This window comes from Sander lucioperca, chromosome 19, assembly GCF_008315115.2.
Source record: "Sander lucioperca isolate FBNREF2018 chromosome 19, SLUC_FBN_1.2, whole genome shotgun sequence".
Lineage (NCBI taxonomy): Eukaryota > Metazoa > Chordata > Actinopteri > Perciformes > Percidae > Sander > Sander lucioperca.
Window position 1 is genome coordinate 26,848,045 of NC_050191.1, and position 22,766 is coordinate 26,870,810.

Genomic DNA, 22,766 nt, shown 5'->3' on the forward strand with positions numbered 1-22,766 from the left:
GCAGGACACATTCAGAAACCGTACCTCACTCAAAACAGCATGGATGTTTTTTTTCAAAGTTTGTATGCGTGTGGAAGCACCAGAGACATAAAAATAACACCCCAAATCCCAGAAAAAGTGATTTTTTTCATAATATGGGCACTTTAAAATCACTGTGGACATTGGTTGCGTACGAAATTGCATGCTCTGCACTACATACCCAATATGTATAGTATTGTTCAACATACTTTTGTGTAAATAAGCAGTAGTGTGGATCTTTTTGGACGCACTAAGCTGTAATTCTTAACATCACTTCCTGAGAGCCTCCTTGACGTTGAAGACGCATAACCATGGTAACCCCTGCCGACCTCCGTTCTAGAGGCATCGCCAGATAAATAAGATAAGCTTAAATGACTGAAAGAGGTGAACAACTAGACCAACAGTCGTTTAAAAATGTGAATTAGAGTGCTTTTGAAGTCGTTAGTACCGCACTGCATTGTGGGATATTTATGCCGGCGTAGTGTCCAGTATTGCATACTGTAATATTTTACCAGAAATAGTATGCAATTCACAAACTCAAATCTCACGTACTGTTTTAGCTACTAAATAGCATGTTAGTATTGAATTTCAGACACAGCCATAAGCTCTCTGTTGGATTCGTTTTTGGAGTTTGGAAGGGAACACAAATATATGTCTTCCAGAGAAGCTTGGGACTCTCGCTTTGCTCCCAAATACATTAACTTAGGTGAAATGCACTAATTTGTCATCATTATTTGAGGTACAAAGTATCTTGTAAAGGAAATTTGGTCCGACATAATTTGGGTGGAGCTAACAGCACTTACTCTCCCTGAAATCCATTGGGATGCACCCGAGACGACAGAGAGCAGCTGAACAAACACTCTTTCATGTTGTAACTGATACCCCAATCATCATTCACAGCTATGGATAAAAAAACTCTGGACTTCTGCCAGACACCAGACAGCAGAAAACTCACTACAATATATGACACTCAAATGGTATTTTGGCTCATTTGATCATGCCTTAGGGAGGACAGAGCACTGTGTGCAGCTTCATATCAATATGCAGGTCCAGCAGCGGGCCGGGTTGTGGACACAGTTGACCGCTCCCTGGCTGGAGGAGAGGGGTGAGTTGGCAGTACATGGCCTGAAACGGCTAAATGGCCTGTCTGTGACCCAGCGTCACATTCACTCCCATGGTCTACTGGTCAGGGCATTGGCGTTTTACTGGGCAGGCACAGAAACAGGCTGACATGCCTACACAATGCTGCTCAGACTCATTATGTGACTGACCAACGGGACAACATGCAGGCTGGAGCAGTGAAGAAAATTCCTTCTCAGTGTGATAGGCCAAACCCTTCTACCACAGGAATTGACTTACTGACCATGATACCCAGTGAGGATGGATTCTTTAGGAGTTAATCAATGAACATGTTTCTACAGAAACTATTTGAAAGATAGAAATGGTCTATAAATCAATAAACCACACAATAGATAGTCCCCATAGAGCAGGGGTCTTCAACGTTTTCCGGCCAAGGACCCCTTAGCTGAAAGATAGGCGGAGTAGGGACCAGTGCTCGAAATACGTGGGAGCCAGAGGGAGCCGAGCTCCCATAGAGTGAGGACTGGCTCCCATGAAAGCAACAAAGTCAAAAATCTGAGGGGGTCTCTAACATCTCAAGGTGTCTGCCATATGTGGCATTGTAATTTAATCTTAAACAACGCTCATTATCCATCCCTGTGCAGTCTCTTACCATTAAAGACGTTAAATTAAAATACAAAATATAGGCTACTACGGGACGTAGACCTGAGCCTACCCTACGCTCATGAACGCAGCATGACTGCACTTCACCACCACACCACTAGGCTATGTGAGCTAACCGCATACGATCCATTTGACAGCACTCGCAAGTCCGAAGAAGTCACCTTGTTTTTAGCTTAATGTGCTTTTGAGGTAAATACCACCAATACATCTTAAATATTATTTAATAAATAAATGTGTAGCTATCCTCTGCCATTCAGAGCTCCGGAAAAGTTCCCAGATATTTTGAAACACCTGTCAGCAATACAATGCAATCTCTGATGGTGGAATATTCAGTGAATAGGCTTCCCAACAACATCGCAGTGCAAATTCCAAAATTGTTGGTCTATTTATTTCCACGGTTCAACACACGAGACGACTGACCATCCAGGTGTTGTTATCACTACGTGTACATTATAAGACTAGAACATAGTTTGGCTGTGCAATGGCTTTATTCATTCCTGCCAGTTAGTGTGTTAGTGTAAGTTAAAGACTACATGCATTATTGTGTTTGACACTGAGGATATCTGAGACGGTGGTCTGGTTCAATGAGTTACGTTTTATTTCATTGTGAAATTGAGAATGACACTCAGACTAAATCGTTTAGTCTATTTCTTTGTATTGCGAAATTGAAATGAAATATGGACTATTACAATCAATAATATGCTGAAATTAATTAAAAGGACTCCATTTCTGTAAAAAAAAAAAAATCTCTGTCTGTTGTGTGCGTGTGTCAAGATAATAGCCTAGGCCTACCGTGCGCATATACTGCGCAAAAGCGCCACTCGCGCCTAGACTATTTAATTGTATAGCCTTGTTAGGCTATGTGCAGGGTGGGCCAACTTTTTTTATGAGATAGAGAGACCCCCTTAAAGACAAAAAGATAATTCGAGCACTGGTAGGGACCCCCTACTCCATGTACTGTATAAAATGAAGTTGCATTAAACTTGGCTGGATGGATGAAAATGAATGGCGGTGAATCCTTAAGCTTAACTGTACGGCTAATCTAGTGGCTACCTTACCTATAGTAAGCTTGTCTTCAATGTGTACATTTCTCCCCCCACAAATAGGCAAATTTATCTTGCAATTAAAATGTTAGATGCATTTTATTTAATCTTTTCAGACATATTTAAATTTTTGAAAAAAAGCTAACTTTCAAAACATTTTTTAAACATAATTTGGCGACCCCCCCTGCACTTACTTTGAGGACCCCTTAGGGGTCAGGTACCCCCTGTTGAATATCTCTGTCATATAGTATTGCCCATGTCTGTGTGTATGTTATGAGTGACATCATACCTTGCAGAAATACCTCTGACTTACATTTAAAGTATACTTTATCCAGTAGGGGGATGACGTCTCCATAACGCCATGACACCTACTATTAAAATCAGAATCAGAATCAAAAAAGGATTTATTGCCAAATAAGTAGCAATTAAGATGAATTTGCCTTATTGGTACATACATAAACATTAAACATTAATATGAAATAAACAAACAATAAATACAGAAACAAATAACATACATATAACCATTTAACATTAAGAAAAAAGAGTGGATTAGTGCAGGATGTGCAAATGTCAAGGGATGTGCAAAACTACAGGACATATAGAATGTGCAGGGGACAGGATGTAGGATTGAGACATAATGTCAGTGGGGGTCCGGGGCCTTGTTAATGAGGCTGACTGCAGAGGGGATGGAACTGTTTTCATGGCGGGAGGTTTAAGACACAGCCTGCATTACAAACTGGAGGTGTGGAGGTTGACAAAGAGCATTTATCAGTTCTAATGGGCTGTATTTATATAGCACTTTTCTAGTCTCAGAGACTACTCAAAGCGCTTTAACATAGTACAGGAACCATTCACCGTTCACACACATTCACACACTGTGGCCGAGGCTGCCGTACAAGGTGCCACCTGCTCATCAGATAAACACTCACACACATTGACACACCGATGGCGCAGCATCGGGAGCAATTCAGGGTTCAGTTTCTTTCCCAAGGACACTTTGACATGGGACTGCAGGACCAGGGATTGAACCACCAACCTTCGCAGGCGACCGCTCTATGACCTGAGCCACAGCCGCCCCAAATGACCATGAGCCAGTGTTTTTGGAGCATGATCAATACAAGGGACTCAAAGTCAGGATATCTCGGCCTCTACCTGTCTTTTTTTTTAGTTTCTCTCGCAACTCCCCCAACTTCATGGAAGAGCAGTACTAAATCACTGTTTGAGTCATTTAGCATAAGCACTGTGTCGACTCTTTCCCCTCATGTACGGTTTTCTGTGGCATAGTAACGGGTGAACCAAGTCTGTGTTTCATCCAATGTACTAACTAAATTCCAAGGATTATCTCTAGATATGAGTGAAATGTAACATCCACTTTACTTTCTGAGCAGTGTTTTCAACAATCCTTAACAATTAATCAATATTTGGACCAGACAGTTGAACTGTTACTCTAAATGCTACTCTCCCACTAAAGTTACCAAGGGACATGGGACTAGTAGTATCAGATGACATCTTGGTGAAATATGGTGGGTAATTATTGTGGACTGAAGATCAAATCAAGTAGCATACATCATTGAAATCTTGATGGAACACATATGCAGGAACAGAAAAACAAGATGACAGTTTCTTTGATAAAATACTCAGAGTTCAGCTACAGCTCCATCAGAGGAATAGTCAACGGCATGCCATGAATGAAGTTTGTTTTAGATTAAAGAGTAGCAGCAGGCTGTTCTGCTCTTCTGTTGATCCAACCAGGGTTCATAGACAAGCAAGTCAAAATCCCTGGAGTGCCTGGGTGATTTGATGGTGTGTTTAAGGCTATCCCAGGGTAATGCAGCCCTGGCACTGGGGCCTCAAGTAGGAATCTGGGGATCTGGACACAGCTGATATGAATCAATGACGCATTACACAGGACTGCTGAGATCAGACTACACTTCTCAGAAACTGACGAGGAATAATTCTGAGAGCTGGGCATCAGCGACATGCTTTGTCTCAAGCTTGCCCTGTGTTGCACGGTTGCGTTGGGAATATAGTATTTCCTCATGCTGCTGGGTTAAATTAACAGTGATTTCATCCTCAGAGTGATTACAGCTCTGGGTCCACCACAAGCCTGCTGCATCTCTGGAAGATGGAGCAGCTGTACGTAGGGCCTGACTGTAAGTGAGAGTGTCTGAACGCCCCGCGGTTCACGTGAAAATAGACCTAGCGCGTATCTTTAGTGCAGTGCCGCTTCACGCTTCTACGACGCGATGTGGTGCATCTGGAATATGGAAAGCCAAAAGGGTCATAATACGTCACAATTCTCACGGCGTTTTGAACACCGTTCTTGCCGCCACCTGGCGTTTAATAAACGCCACCACACATCTGATAAACACCACCATGTGTCTAATAAACGCCACCAAGCGTGTGATGTCGACTATCTGGGTTATTTTTTCAGATTTTGAAAAGCTCTGCCAGAGCCACAGAATAAATTAAACTTGATCCTCCTCATAACCAGTCTACTGAACTTGATGTAGGAAGTTGGTTGAACCAGGAGGAGATGAGTTTAGCTTAGCATAAAGAGTGGAAGCAGCGCGAAACTGAGAGCCTGGCTCTGTCTAAAGTTAGAAGATTAAAAAAAAACACATGCTATATTTTAACACAGAATTTAAACTTTTGTTTGTTTTTAAGAGAGAACTCTGAAGGCTACCTTTAACTGCTCCTGGCAACCATGGAAACACCTTGTGTTGACTGAACATGGTGTTGGGGGGGACAGGTACTCGCCACTGAATAAAATCACTAAATAGGCTAGGCTAGTTAATGTTATGAATCCTTGAATCTTGCTGGTCTAAAAAATAAATCTAACCAGACAAAAAAAAAGAAAAATCAACTGATACGTTATGGTTGTTTTGGGTTCCTTGTTCCAAGATGTAGCTCAGATTATTTCTGGCTTCTGCGAGCGGCTCTGTCTCTGAGTTTCTATCACAATGTAATCAGTTTTTCCTAATTGTTTACACACCAAAATTGGAACTTGAAACGCAATCACCGAAACCTGAACACTCAGTGTCCCACTTTTTGCAAAACAGTACACACAGTTAGTTGTTATGTTTAGGCAAGAAAAAGTGAGCATTATGCGGTGACGAAAGTTAGTTTTAGGCACTGAAGCGACTAGTTAAGTTTAGGAAAAATATTGTGGTTTGTATTAAAACAGTCCCAAGGAACACGCATTTCCGGGGTGGAAGTTAGTATGGTTCATGAGAACAGGCTGTGGAAAGCAACACCAATCACAATGTCAAGCTCACAGGTGTAAACACTAGTTGCTGAATTGTGCACAATCAGAGCTTTAGTACTGTAAGGCCACAGATGAGCTCACCTGTTTCGGAGAAAAATGGGATTCAATGGTGAAGCAAGAGCTAGAGGTAGATGAGGTGCTGTGGCCAGACCAAAATAGGAGGTGGGATGCAGCCTGATTTCTTCTGTCCTACATTTTGCATGTGTTTTTGTCTTTTTGTGTTTAGAGTTTTGAAATAATTACTCACTTTCATTTGTAACTTTTGGACAGTAAACCCTTCATCTTGCATGTTTTCCTGGTTTTCTCCTCTTGGATATGGAAAGTAGTACATGCAAAACACAAGTGTTCAAAAATACTGCATTTTGGAAATACTGTAAATGGCAATGTTTTTGTTACTGTATTGCTAGAGTTCAATACTGAGAATGCAAAAGGCATAAACCTACTAATGGGATATCCATAGTAGTGTTTTGTGTTGAGCACATCAGTGTGCTGCTGGTTGGTAGACAGATCTATTCATATGACACGTGTGTGTGTGTGTGTGTGTGTGTGTGTGTGTGTGTGTGTGTGTGTGTGTGTGTGTGTGTGTGTGTATCATTTTGGTGCAAAAAACATTTTGGAAAGAGATTAACAATTTTGAATGCAGTGTTTGCTTTTGTAAGGGACTTGTAGAGTTTACCATTTTGTGTTTGTGGTTTTGTGTTTACAGTTTTTTATTAGCCAATGATTCAGCAAACGTGTGTAACCAATTGGGAAAAAACTGTATTAAACGTGCTTTATCAGACTGTACAATGTGGTTTGGGACAGTGTGATACACCGCCCGGGTTGGGAGTGTGCTTCACCTTGTATTGTTGCCATCGTAACCTGATCTTAGTGTCAAAAAGAGACAATGCAGTGTGCTTTTAGCTGAGCCAATCTTTTCCATTTAATTTTAAGTGTCTACTACTACTGGGTTTTTCTCACAAGATACTGAAGGTGTAATTTGGTTCTACTGTGTAATTTCGCTGAGTCTTATGTGAGCTATGTGGAAGCTTGATGGGATGTGGTGGGAGGAGGCTATTGAGCAATGAATTAACTCTCAGCCACCAAGAAGGATCCTTTGTGCGCCTGTCTCCAAGGACACCTCACTTATATTTGGCGAACAAATAGCCATCCCACACAATAATGGGAAATAAATGAAGTTACCGGAGATAAGAGAAAACTATTTCCCTTTTGGGGACACAGAAATACAAAGAGTTGGAAAATGAATGGCAGCTTTGTGTTCTGTTGAGGACATGTTGAACCCCTTGGCGTTAAAGAGGAACGTGACAGAAACTGATTACCGTGCGGATTCAATTTGCTTGTTTTCCACTGATTTTCTCGTCATACTGCTGGGACTCTGGGAACTTGTGCCCATCATAGTTTTTCAGATCTCTATGACAACAGATCACTAACTATTATAATGCTGATTCAGTAAGTATTATAAACTGACACACTGCAATTTTTCAAACAGTGTTGTCGTAAAGGAAATCAGTAACAAAAAGTGATGGGAATGGGATCAAGAGCAGAGGAGAGGATGTTAGCTCACAGACAACTTTCTTGATCATTTCCAAGTCCACTGATGTACAAAAATGCATGGCGCACTCAAATGTTGGGGCAATACTTAACCAACCTTTTCTGAGTAATATTCATTCTGATTTCCACAATCTTATCTCTGAAATAGGCAGAGAATTCATAGAATTTTGTAACACTTAAGTGACCTGAGTAATAATTAGGGGCAGGGTTTATTGGGTGTACTTACCCTGTTAAGTACAGGAGAACAGTGGATACTTCATAATCCAACCAGCGCCACTGATTTTACAGGGTCCTTACAGTGTAAGAAAAAGAGAACAGCACATACTTTGTTGTTACTATCAAATTACAGTACTGTATTATTTTTGTCCTTGGATGACAATACACGCCTTTCATAGCACTTAAGGTAAGTTTGTTTTCTACTCCAGCCTACCCGATATGACCTAATCCAGGGATGGATGAACATTCCTGCTTGGAGATAATTTTCAAAAATATAGGCCCTTTTCGAAAGTTCTTGAGCCATTATTATTCCAAATGAAGTAAAAGACATATGTATAATACATCCCTGGAGTGTGGGGTGGAGCTTGCCTGCCGAACCTTTAAGAATGTATTGTCACAATTGCCATGACAAGGCCAAAAGTTTTTTTATTTTTTTATTTTACTTTATCCATTAGTATATTATGTTTTGGTAGTACATCACAGTTATGATATACATTATACCATAATTACTTAAGAGGTACCCTGTACCCAGTACCTACAATATACTGTAAGTCATTTCCTTTCCCATAAAGTACCCTGTAAGTACCCATTACTTACTAAAATACTTACTGTATAAATCATTTCTCCTTTCTTCTGAAAGTCCCAATTCGTACTCCTTTGTTCCGCTGTACCTACTGTACACGTAAGTACAAGTAGGAAGCAGTAAGTAATTATATGTACTGTTTTCTACGCCAATATTACACCGTTAGTGTCCGGTAATTACCCTGTAAGTCACCGGCTGTAATATAAAGCCAGGATTTTGAAATCACTCTTTGATGCTGAAATGTCTTTGAACGCACCAACAAAGAACAAAACATGCTGCATTTACCATGCAACAGTATCGGAACTTTGACAAAAAGATATTCACTGTGATGAGTTACCTACAATATCAAGTCTTTTCAAGTTCATGCTGAACTGGCCTCCTGTCTGGAGGATGGGGTAAAGTAATGGTTTGCTTGGGAAAATGGTCACCAGTGACGTAACAGTTCACATGACTGTAAGTGAAATGGTTAAAACATGCAAAACCACTTCCTCTTCTCTGTAGCATTTAGTATGCCATGAGCCCAGACCACCCAGGCTGGTAAACATGCTGCCGATGTGTGCTTAATGGTGTCAAAGACATAAAAGGGGGAGCTGAAGAGAAAAGTGGGGGTTGGAGGGGGTACACACGCTGCTCTAGAGGACACGCTGCAGCTCAGCTGTCCCACACAAAACAACAAAGACAATGCAAACATTTGGCTCCTGCAATAATGACATTAATGTAGGCTTTCTAAAGTTAGAGCCTGGCTGGGAACAATGGTAACAGCTGCCTGTGTACAAGCTCATTATCTGTACCCCCCCAAACCCCGGACACACACACACACACACACACACACACACACACACACACACACGAAGTTCACACAATTTTTAGTTAAAAAGACAAGCAGCTTGGTTTCGCCTGCTGGCATTTGTGCGTATATGTGTGTGTGCTCAGATTGACGTTTGGGCAGTGGTGGAATGTAACCAAGTAGAAACCCCACTTCCAATTAAGTTGGGACGTTGTGTAAAACATAAATAAACACAGAATACAATCATTTGCAAATCGTTCAACCTATATTCAATTAAATACACTACAAAGACAAAATATGTATCAAACTGATACACTCTGTTGTTTTTTTTTGCAAATATTCACTTATTATATATTAATGCCTGCAACATGTTCCAAAAAAGCTGGGACAGGGGCAACAAAAGACTGGAAAAGTTGAGGAATGCTAAAAAAAAAACCACCTGTTTGGAACATTCCACAGGTGAACAGGTTAATTGGACATGATTGGGTATGAAAGGAGCATCCCCAAAAGGCTCGTCGTTCACAAGCAAGGATGGGGCGAGGTTCATCCCTTTGTGAACAACTGCGTGAGCAAATAGTCCAACAGTTTAAGAACGTTTCTCCACGTACAATTGCAAGGAATTGCAAGGAATCTGCACTGGCCTTCCTCCAGTCCAGACCTGTCTCCCATTGAAAATGTCTGGCGCGTTGTGAAGCACAAAATTTGACAACGGAGTCCCCGGACTGTTAAGCAACTCAAGTTGTACATCAACCGAGAATGGGAAAGAATTCCACCTACAAAGCTTCAACAGTTAGTGTCCTCAGTTTCCAAACACATTGAGTGTTGTTAACAGGAAAGGTGATGTAACACAGTGGTAAACATGCCCCTGTCCCAGCTTTTTTGAAACGTGTTGCAGGTATCAATTTTAAAATTAGGGATGCACCGAATCCAGATTTTTGGGGTTCGGCCGAATACCGAATCCACTGGTTAAGATTCTGCCGAATCCGAAACCGATGACCGAATCCTGCTCCCATCCTCAGTCCATTAACACAGTAAACACATTAATGCAGTAAACAACGTCCACAGCCTCTAAAATAGTTAAATGTAACAACTAGGGCTGTCAGCATTAACGCGTTAATCGCGATGCGATTAAGGACCGACGCGGTGTGATTAATTTTTTTTAATCGCATTAATTGCATGCCAGCATTTATTAATTTATTTTACATTTCACTCAGCTTTGCGTCATGCCTAACAGGCTACTATTTTGACCCTTTGCAGCACCATTACTTATCATCAAGCTGCCAATAACTGCAATAACTCTGAATGGAGCTTTTTATTTTCCAAAACTCCCGGACGGCTCGTAAAAAAATTTGTCGTTTGACAGCCCTAATAACAACTTAATGTTGAATTCACACGCTCTTTTCACATCGTAGGAAAGCACATTGCTATCGCCAGATGAGTGACAATTTTGTTTGGCAAAAAACTGGTCAACTGCAGTGCTGAATGCAAACACCCATGTCTATGGGCTTCTGCACACAACCAGTCATAGTAATAGAAGTTACAATAACTAACAAACTACAGCCTGTCAGACCACACAACAAAGATGACACACAAACAAACACAAAATCACGTCACCACTACACACTGTTGTATGACACTCATCTCCTAGTACTCTCCTGGAGGAAAAGCTGGTAAAATAAGACTGGGGAGAGAGACAGAGAGGTGCTGGGTGATGTAAGGCACAAGCTGTCCAGGGTCAGAGACACAGGCTGATGGGTTGAAAGAGAAAGGTCACTGGTGGTGGTGTGTGCGGTCAATTTAATGTTGAATTCACACGCTCTTTTCACATCGTAGGAAAGCACATCGCTATCACCAGATGAGTGACAATTTTGTTTGGCAAATTTTCGCTAACCAGTGTATGATGAAGGCATGTTGGGTGGGTGAAATTAGAAAGCTAACATTAGCTAACGAGCAGCAGCCGGGCCTTTCGGTCGCTCCGCTCACACTGTAGGGAGACTCCGAGAGAACAGCTGACAGCCCGGGAGAGGCACTGTCTGGTTAAGACAAGTCTTTAGCTGTGACTGTCCTTCCTTTGCCGTACCTGAAGTTGCTGCATTTTGGCTGTTGTCTGTAGATCCCTTCATGCGTGGCTCGTATTCTTTCGGATGTTTCATGTGCAGGTGTTTTGGCAGCGGCCATGTTGTGTGTTGTTTGGGGTCCTAGCCGGCGCGGGACAGGTCGGCATTGCGGGTTGGGCGTGTGGCTCGACTTGGGTCGCCTTCTTTTGGCTGGGGGTGCGTTGGGCGGCGCTTTTTCTGCTCGCGAGTTCAATTTTCACTTTCTCACAGCCTACTGCATTGAACAGTCCACCTATGTAAACACCTTCCCGTAATCAACGGCGCCGTCATTACGTCGACCAGCGTAGAGCACGTAGTGCAAGCGTAGGGTTCGGTTCGGTGGAAAAAAATTCTAAGGTTCGGCAGAAACCCAACCCCGTCAAAAAGCCCAATATCCGAATATCCGAATCCAAACCCGAATCCTGGATTGAGTGAATAGTTGCACAAAACAATGAAGTTGATCAGTTTGAAGATTAAATATCTTGTGTTTGTAGTGTATTCAATGGAATATAGGTTGAAAATGATTTGCAAATCATTGTATTCTGTTTTTATTTACGTTTTACACAACGTCCCAACTTAATTGGAATTGGGGTTTGTACATTTACTCAAGTACTGAAGTACAAATTTAAGGTACTTGTAATTTACTTAAGTCTTTTCTTCCCATGACACTTGTACTTCTGGTACTGGTGTAGTAGCCCTCCATTTTCCTGATGGTATTAACATATTTTAACTTAAATAACATTTTCAATGCAGGACTTTGGATCTGAATGCTTCTTCCACCACTGAGTTTGGGAGAGAGGGACATAATGCTGATGTAGTGGAGGCTTTAGAAAGAGTGAGGGGAGGATGCTGCTGGCTCTGATAGCTGTGGTTCACTGACAGCCAGGGCTTACGCTGCAAAAGCTAACAGAGTCGCTGACTCGCTGCTCTCTCTGCTCTGACACACTGACCGCCTAGAGAGAGAGAGAGAGATTTTTTTTCTTATCATATTATTATTGAATTGTATTATCCTTGATGCTTTGGCAATATCGTTTTCCTGGCATTCATGCCAATAAAGCAATTTGAATTTGAATTTGAGAGAGAGAGAGAGAGAGAGAGAGAGATAAACATACTTCATGTTCTCCATGTATTTTTTCTTTCTTTCTTACACTTGACACTTACCGATTACCGATACTTTCTGTTCTTTATTGACCCTAAATAAATTAACTCACGCACACACACACACACACACACACACACACACACATACACACACACACACACACACACACACACACACACACACACACAGACACGTGTTGTTTTTTTTCTATGATTTTCTTGTTTATCTTTTCTTTTTTTAAATGTATATATTTTAGTTTACTCAATGAATTGTATGTATGTATTTTTCTTATCTTATTATTATTGATGCTTTGGCAATATTGTTTTCCTGACATTCTTGCCAATAAAGCAATTTACATTTGTACACTATGTGAGCATGTTTTTGCAGGGTTCATGCAGTGCAGTGCTTGTTACAGACACTAAAAGTAGTATCATGTGGAGAATTATCAATCATTTCAATCTGAAATCTGTAATTTCACACATGCTCCCTCTGTGGTGGTGAAAGCTGATATTCTGTTGGACATATAGCACAGGCAGTGGAGTAGTGGTGGAAGGATGCCATGTATTTAAATCAAGTAAACATTTGACAAGAAATTGTGACGGCACTGGGCTTACATTGCTGGTTTTAATGTGTAAATACAAACACGGTGTGAAGCTCATCTCTGCCATTGCTCTAGACAGTTTATTAAAACGATAGATTATAAAGACAGTCGTGTTCTCGTATACAGGCGGCCGCCGTCTTGGGAGCTACTGTCTTTCTAAACTATCTTTTTAATAAACAGTCTGTACACTTACAAAGTTCTCAATGCTTCAGTTTACATGTAGGGACCCTCATTATGCTACCGTTGAAGTGTGGTGATATTTTGAGCCTTTTTAGTGGTATAAATAGCGATTTGTTTTTACTTTCCCTGTGGCCCGAATACTAGCGTTGTAAGCTAATCAGCGGTCCGCGCTAGCTTGTTGCAAGCTCCAAACACATTTGATTAGCATGAAAACATGTCCCAGAGAGCGACAGAGTGGGTACACATCTGTTATTAACCCCTAGGTTTGTTTTGCGCCGGAATTGTCCTTTAATACTGCCATTTTTTTTGTTTGCATGTCCAGATTACACGTTTGTAGACTCAGTCACAGTAATGCTGAATGCCTTGATTATTTTAAATTAAATCAAAAGGGGGCTGGGATATTTAATATGAAGGGATAATGACACTGCATAAAGCACTCTGTGGGATGTTTGTTTTTCCGCTACTTACTTAAAAAAATTCAGCTTCAATTACAAATGGGTCATGTTTTTTTTTTCGGTCACAGCTGGAGATTTGCCCTTAAACAAGTCAGGACGTTATTGTGATGGTGCACAAAGGACCTCCTGCTGAGAGCAGCCATTAGATGAGCCATACAGAATCATTATTCAAGGCCTATTAAGCTGCTGGATGTTTCCAGAGTGAAACACTCCCATTGTGGTGAGAAGGGTTCTGATCGTCTGGCTGGCATTCCAGATCTTGAGCTGTCTGAAGGTTATGGGAAGAGCCCTGAGGGCCTGGCAGAAGCAGAGTTCAGTGCGTGAGATTTCACCCTATTCCCAGCTCACAAACCTTGCCCCTGATATTTGGACAAAGAGATGGTTTTATGTTAGTTAGACAGACACCGAGTATGCCGAAAGACAAGTAAAACTGAGCATTGTCATGTGGGGTTCAGGGTCCTTAGGAAGATTTTAGGAGATCCCAGGAGGTCAGACAAAGTTCAAGTACCAGAGTTAAAGCTGTAGTGCGTAGTTTCTGTCGACGCTTAGTAAGTGTCTCTCAGCGTCAGATACGACACAATAAGCACCCCTCAGCGTGTGTATGAAACGTACCGGGCAGAACACATAGACATATATAATAATGGACCAACAGATCCCGTTGCTCTGGACGGAGACCAGTGAAGGATATTAGAAGCACTTTTCCGGTGATGGCTGAGCGTTACTGAGCAGCCTCCAACTGAGAGAGACGACGTAAAGAAGAAATAAACAATGGACAAATAGAGTCTTTAAACTCTTCAGATGTAAAGTTATTCTCTGTCAAAGTGACGCCAAAATGAATGGCAGTCAATGGAATGCTAACGGGAGGTGATGGCTTGGTAGCATCAAAACGGTGCTGTAGGAGCTACGTGTTCCTGGGAGAGGCTTACCCCCTTGGCAGAACACCAGCTCTGTGGCGCGTAAAGATGATGTAGTATTAAGAGAGATGACACAGGACTTTCACCAGGAGACCGGGGTTCGTGTCCCGTGTGTCACAGAAACGTTCATTTTAAAACCCCAGTCACAATCTTTTCCTAAACCCAACTGTCGCGTTCTTCTTTTCCTAAACCCAACTGTCCCGTTCTTGTCCTGCGTGTCACGTAAACGTACCTTTTATAAGCCCACCCACCATCTTATCCTAAACATAACTTCGTCAAATGTGACAACAATAGTTCCGACCCAGTGCGTTTAGATAAAGTGCGTTTAGATATGAAGCTAAAGGAGACTTTTAGTGTCAATAACAACGCCAAAGGCACCTGACCAAGCATCCATATTTTCCGTGAAGGAGTGAGAATGTGTTGGTTTCTGCGCGCGAAAGTCACCGGACGACACCATTTTCTAAACATAGCCATACTGAGAAATACAGAGAGCTGTGTGGAGCTGATAGTCTTAATTAACTTTGTATCAACTCATTTGGCAATGGCTTGAATGTAACGGACGTTCATTAATATCAAAAAACACACTAAAGCTTTAAGTACTGTACAAGCACTTCTGGTTGATGATATCATTTGAATCTACATAGGTTCCTCATAGGACCATACCCTTAGGTCTGCCCATTTACTTTGTAATCAGGTACATGTAGCTTTAGTCAAAAGTAGCACTGAATCAGTACGTCATTTATAGGGTACAGTACACCTAAAACTAATGTATTATAATACAGAAGCTTCACCCCATTTCTCTTTTGATGAGGCTAGACTAAATATTACGAACACCTCTTAGTTTAACGCGATACATTCCAACAGAATCAGTCTACATTACATTACGATCTCCATGAACGTAGGTTCTGCAGCCCAACTTGAACCTAACAGGTCCTAAAAAAGCACCAGGTTTTGGGTCAAGTCTGGGTCATGTGGGGAAATTTCTGCTAATTGTCTGCGTTCGTGTGTCATGTGTGCAAGTAGATAGACAATGCCCAGTGATAAGTAACAAGCTAACTATCATGAATGGATGGGATAAAGCAAAAAGATAGCTTTAGGTCTCAGGTGTAGTCCAGGTCTTACATTTAGGGTTAGGTTCTCAGTTTCAGGCATCTCCAGTCAAGCTTTTGTAGGCAGCTCATTCTGGTAGCCGCCAGGTTGACACAGGAGACGGGAGCACCGCAAAAAGCTGCCTGCTTTCCTTTGGTGCCCATGTATATGTATATATTAGGTTCACTAGAATCAATACTTCAGTACCAAGACGGTACCAAAATTCGGAAAACGCGACGGAACTTATTTATCTACAGTACCGTAGGTACTGAGGGATGCATTTCTTCCGGACCTGACGGGGGCAGTATACGCTTACAAGTGTTCTAGTCTGCCACTAAATGCTGGAGAATTTGAAGAAAGCCAAGCGGGACAGAAAAACATACCGCCTCATCTCAGTGTACATTGCTCACTGACGGCTTTACCGTAACATTACATCTACAGCAACAGCTTTCACAACTTCAGCTGGAGCTCCCAACGAGAAAGTAAATATGTTTCTCCCTGCTGTTGTCTGTCACAGCCTAGCGTTAGCTCCGATAGCTGACATTAGCTAACTGTAGCGCTTGTTTTAGCAGAACCGCTATAACGTCAGTTAACTTTAACCAGTCCGGTTCTATGTGAAAAAACGACGACGACAGAGAGAAACAGACATAACTATACATGCTTGCTGTCTTGTTTTTTATTTTTACACACCGTGGAATTGACTTCGGTATCTGTACCGACAACTAGTATATATTATATATATATATATATATTTCTTTTTACAATTGAAATGATAAAGGCACCTGCAGATTACAAAGTAGTACAAAATGTAAACCACACCATGGTGTTTCGTTCTTACTTCTGTTCTTAAGATTTCATCAAACTTGTTTTTTTTTTTCTTTTTAGAAAATAAACCAAAACATTGATATAGACTGTATATAGATACGATGTCAACCAATTAGGCTGTTGAGACAACGACGCGGAGCTCCTATCTAATCTATTTTGGTATCTCGCAAGTAGGTCAGCTCAAAGTCAGTTTTCTGGTCTTTTTTCCGTGTGACACGGTTAACACGACTACTGCAACAAGCCCAATTGGCAACTGAGTGTAAATGCTAGGAGGTTATTCAGTTCAGACTTTTTAAATCCAGTGTCCACTGTGATGGATTGCATTACTTAAACCTGTATTGATTGATTTTTTTGCCAATAAGCTGTGACAATTCCCTCTCCTTAAAGCTCTGTTTTGGTCTCCACCAACTCATGAGAAAGATATTTTGCTCTTCAGCAACAAAAAGCTACTCTATGTTCACCAGCTAGGTGCTAACTTCGTCAGTCTGCCATTTGAGCTAAAAAATGCTAAAATGCTAAGAGCTGAAAGCAACTGCAGGGTTGGCTGATCATTCGTGTGGTTTTGTAACTATTCATGTACCCCTTTCACATTAAATATAGTCATTTCATCCATTGCTAATATAAAAATATATATACATTAAAATATCTTACTAACATAACATAGCATGCATATACTAATGGTCAACAAAGATGTAAGGTGCAGTCAAGTAGCTTAGACATCCAAACATACTGATATGCCCCTTTAACATGACATTTTCATATTTTCTTTAAATTATACAGTATATTAATGCACAGCATATAATGAGCTTTAATATTTGTAGGTCAGAGTACTGGAGAAAAAAACTAAAGCTTACTCCTACAATATGCTTACTGGCATGCAAATACAATAAATAATAAATCACTAGTTCAGATTCATGTTGAGACCATAACCTGCACAGTGAAAGTGCTTTGGAAAATACTTTACCTAAATACTGAGCAGTAAAATCGACTGTAATAATTCACTCCAGAAACAAAACTGCCATGTTTAAAATTAATACACACTCTGTTGTCACCTTTGACTGAAACAGCCACTGAAATGTGAACCTGCTGTGATATTTTCCGTTCCTCACAAAGCACGATGATTCATGTATCCAGTCACCATGACCACTACAGGTGCTCAATTCTGTTTGTGGAATAGTTGCCATGGAGATGACACACTTGCTTTTTCAGTATCATAATACTGGGTGAAAAACAGTGACAGGCCTTTTTCGGTATTGGTATTGGTATTGGGCAGGCGTTAAAACTAATGGTAGTCCAAATAAACAACATCACTCACTTTCAGCCATTTACAGCCAGTTTTGCATCATGTCTCCAGGGCTCGATGCACTTCTGATGCAAAATTGCCCTGTGCAGTTTTTGGCCTTGTTGACCCCTTGAATCTGGGAGTTATACAGGTAAGTTGGTGGAGTAACTGAGAGGGCAGAGCAGCTAAAGAACGAGAGGCTAAAGCTTTGTTGATATCAGTCAAAGCCTGAAAAGCTGTCACACTGAAACTTATCCTGAGCACCAGGGCTTAGCAGGACGGAGACACAGTTGTGGTGGCAAGTTGTCCTAGCAGTAGGAGTGACTGTACCATCATGAACAGGTCACAGCTTCAATCCCAGGTGCTTTTCTGTCTGTTGGTGTTCTACTACAGAAGTTCTTCCTCCACCACCCACGGTAAAAGAGGAATTACAGAGCGTACATCATGACCTGGCCGTATAAATGGAAATTCTTTCAATATATTGTCATTAACCTGACATTTTCTTTTCTTGGAGAGAGACATTATTTGCATCTTGTCTTTCTAGCTTTCCTCACTGTATGCACTTTTAATACTGTCTTTAACGCGCCACCCATTCTGTGGAGGCAAAACACATGGGCACAATGTAAAAATGTATGACAAAACACAACACAAAATATGGCAAAGTAACAACAGATGAGCACACACCGTATAGAAACTGGTCAAAGATACTCTTCGTTGGAGCTGTCATCCCTTTCTCCATCATCTCTTTGATGGAATGCAGATCCTTTATCTGTCCAGTCAGTTCTGTAAGAAATAACATATTCAGAAAACAATAACTTCCACACAATACAAAATAGTAAAGGTGTCTATAGGGTGTACAACTTACACACTGTTCATCGGGTCATTGAACACATTTTCGTCCACATCCTCCTCCACGATGCTCATGTCATGTAGGCTTTGTAAAAAATATATATAAATATTTATATCATGAAAACATACAATAGATAACACTTGTAGGGTTAGGGTATAGACATTATGTGCATTGATGGGTTACCTCTGTTCAAGGCTCTCAATTTCAGGGGCTTCTGCAATTGCGCCATCTCTGAAATGAATAACCAGAGTGTTCCACAACACATAACACATATGTACATAAAACAGTAAACACCAAGTTATTAAAAAATATACTTTGAGTTGTAATCAAACAATAATATCACATAGAATCAACATAATTGTTTTCATGCAGTGACTTACCTGTCTGTCCCACTAGAAATGCTGGACACTGCTGGAGCAGTGGGTTTTCCCTTCATTGGAGTTGATGTGACTGCTCTCAGTTCTCTCTCATAGCTGGACAAGCAATTAATAATTAGTAAATTAACAATAAAGTGCATTCCTTTTATGACAGTGAATGGCTGATGTATTTTTAAGATAGAGGCGCAACATGGCTGCCGCCATTCGAGCGACTCGCTCGTATGTATTCTGAATGATTCTGAATGGCAGATTCTACGCTTACGAGAATACTTTGATTAGTTGGTGGAAGTAATTACACATGAATGAGCACATATCTTTTGAAAGAACAAAGGGTTTTTTGCTAAGAATCAACTCAAAAAATTACACAATGTAGCTTCAAACAGCCTGTTTGTTTTTCCTCAGCACTTCGCTTCACTCTGCCGTCTGAAACCTGGACCACTACACAACTACCAGCTCACCTGCCTGCCCCACGCTCCATCCTGGTTTCCCGTTAAGGACTGTTTTAACTTGTAAATAAAACACTTACCATCTGTCTGTGGTGATCTATATCCGGCTGTGAGTCCAACAACAAAACCTAACAAGAAACCAGTATAATTACAAGTTAAACCAGGAATCAGATAAAAACAAACGGTTAACCAAAGGAAATTATGAGCCAACCAGTCTTTAATGTCTTCGAGAAGGTTTTGTAATCGAGTTACATCGGACTGATATTGGGAAAACAAAACGGGGCCTATAGCTCATCTTTGCTACAATGAGTTAATCGCGCCATGACCTTAAAGAGACATTATTCAATAATTTGATATATATATATATATATATATATATATATATATATATATATATATTTTAATATGCTTTGGATAAAATGTTTTTTTCCAAAGACTCCTAACTACATGATGCTAACTGCTATCTGTTTGGAAGCCATAGAGTCTAGGGTGAGTTCTCTCTACTGAGTTATCCACTGTGTGAGAGATTTGATTGGTCAGAGCAGTTTTGACCAGTGGAGGAGGATGCGGGTGCAAAGTAATGCAGACACGTATTAAGATGCTTTACTGCAATGTTCACTGCATTGCTAATTGGACAGATTAAGGTGGATGTATCAATCATAATAGTTTTATCTTTTGCATTTGAATAGCCAATTAACAGCTTAGTAGATATTAAATTAGATTGTGTTGTCTTAGAGATGAGCCAGTGGCATCGATCCATGTCTCATCAGCTACAACATTCTAATGCACACAAGTTGAGGAAGCTGTTTCAGAGTCATACTTTATTGTCCCAAAGGAAATTCGTCTTGGGCAAAAAGTGCTGACAAAAACAAGCGTATTCACATAAATGTCTGGGAGTCATGATGGATCACAATCTTCCGTGGACTCCTCACATAGAGCACATTTGTAAAAAGATACAGCAGCGCCTTTTTCCGTAGGCTTAAATTTTCTGGAACCAGCGGCCAGATTATTTCTGTTTTACAACTCAGTGATTCAGAGTGTCATGCTGTACTGCAGCACAGCCTGGGTCAGCAGCCTATCTGCTAAACTTAAAACTAAATAACAAAATAGGATCAACTCAAAGTTTGCGCTAAGATTGTCAACCTGTTGCACACTCCTTTCAAACAACAGAACCACAAGAAGAGCATGCTCAGACTTGCTATGAATTTAAATAAAGTTATATCGTATCTTATCACAATATCACTCAATCACTTTATAACAGTAGACAGTACAATGCAATACATGACAGTACATAACAAGACAACAATGTACTTTAGGACAGGAAAAATGAAATGGAAATCATCCACTTGGTTGAGAGGAGACTGCACAGGCCCTGATATAGTAGAGTATTGCATGCGCCCTATTATAAAATAAATGACGCGTAATAAAAGGAATTGCACAAGATGAAAGAATGCAAATGGTAAAATAATTTAAAAGGAAATTGTCCATGGTGACACACGCCTCAAGGCTGACCAGCTGTGGGCTTACAGCTGCATCTCAGCTATGAAGGCATTCCATTAGTCAGAAACTACAGTTAATTGGTGTTTAATGGACCGTAGGATCCGAGATAGAATCCACTGAGGGAAAAACTGTGGAGATTACAGTTGTAAACTAGTGAGTTATTGCTTCAGAGTAAATGAAGAACACATCGCATCTCGTTTTAAAAGAAAATACACTCGATAGACCAAATTTCTGTCACGTTGATGTACAGTCTGAATCCTCTACTGACCGGAGCGTATTTCACACTAAAATACAGCCTAGAATGTGGTTCAAGTGTTCCATGAAAGTGTGGGGTCCACCCAGAAACCTTTTTTACAGTGGGACAGTTTTTTTGTTTGTTAGCTAAACTATGCCAGTCAGCTTAGCCGCTGGATATCATTCATATAGTGACTGCTGTTGGTATTATGACAACAATTAAGAAACCAGAGCGACAAGACGCTATGATGCCATTTAGATCTACTGTCTGGGACCAAAGAGTGGTGGATCGGACACAAAACTCTGTGCTGACATTGTTAAAGCTTTAGTGTGTAACATTTTTATATTAATGAACGTATGTTACATTCAAGCTATTGCCAATGAATTCATATAAAGATAAGTAAGACTATCAGCTCACAAAACTCTCTGGATGTCCAACACATTCTCCCTCCCATTGCGTCAAATACAGACGCCATTTGTTATTGACGCTAAAAGTCTCCTTTATCAAATATATAAACGTGCTGGGCGTCCCTGTTGGCACTCCCTTTTGGTCAGGACATACGTTTAAAGGTGCAGTAGGTAAGCCTTATTAAACTAACTTTCTGTCATATTTGCTGAAACTGCCCCTATGTTCCATTAGAACTATATGAAGCAGGTCATTTAAGAAAAAATCTGGCTCCTCTGTCACCACCTACAGCCTGTAGTGCGATTAGCAAAAATCCACCGCTCCCTGTTTTCAGATGCACCAATCAGGGCCGGGGTGGGGTGGGGGGGGGGTGTCTAACTGCGTGTCAATCACTGCTCATGCACACGCATTCATTCTCCCTTGTGGGGGGAGGGGCTTAGGAGACCGTTTTGGGCTTTAGCGGAAGCGACTGAGGAGTTGTCGATGTTCAAATTGTTTGGCTAAGTCCTGGATCTTCGCAATCCTACCTACGGCACCTTTAACTGACATGCGGCACAAGAACGGGACAGTTAGATTTAGGTTAGATTTAAGATGGTGGGTGGGGTTATAAAATGTACGTTTCAGTGACACACGGGACAAGAACGGGACACGAACCCCGGTCTCCTGGGGGAAAGTGCTGGAAAAACACCTCTGATTAATGAAGACACTAAGTACAACCCTTTAGAACCATGCGCCCGGCGCACGGACCCTTTTTCCGCTGTCAAACTAGCAAAAGTGGATTTGGGCACACCCTAAACACACCTGCGCCAGGCGCTTCACGCCGTGCGCTTAGATCATTAAAACAGGGCCCATTAAGTTACTTTATTGTCTCCCATGGGAGAAAATTGTCTTTGAGATAGGGAACCAGACATTGTGACAAAACACACAAAATAAAACAACATCATTAGAATATATCCAAAAGTTGCTCATGAAAGTATGAACGTACACTAATTGAATCACGGTCATGTAAGAGAAACCTATAAAACATTCATGCAATCTTCCAGTCAGACTGTGAGAGAATGCAGCTTTTTTGTAAAGCAGTGAACACATCAATGAACCAAATGGAATTCATAACCGTCAATCACATTACCACAAAAGAAACGTCATGGGAAATGTGTCTTCAAAGCATTCTGTGTGTAATGTAAAGCCATCAGAGTCCTG

At 41.0% G+C, this 22,766-nt stretch overlaps 1 long non-coding RNA gene across 1 annotated transcript; it reads right to left on the bottom strand.

Annotated features, from left to right (window-relative positions):
- Nucleotides 1–2,516: 2,516 nt before the first annotated feature.
- Nucleotides 2,517–22,198, bottom strand: LOC118493819. The gene is made up of 3 exons (XR_004895842.1): nt 22,184–22,198; nt 21,960–21,961; nt 2,517–2,692 (listed from the first exon to the last, which is right to left on the bottom strand). It is a non-coding gene; the product is annotated as an uncharacterized LOC118493819 (long non-coding RNA).
- Between the last annotated feature and the right edge of the window lie 568 nt (nt 22,199–22,766).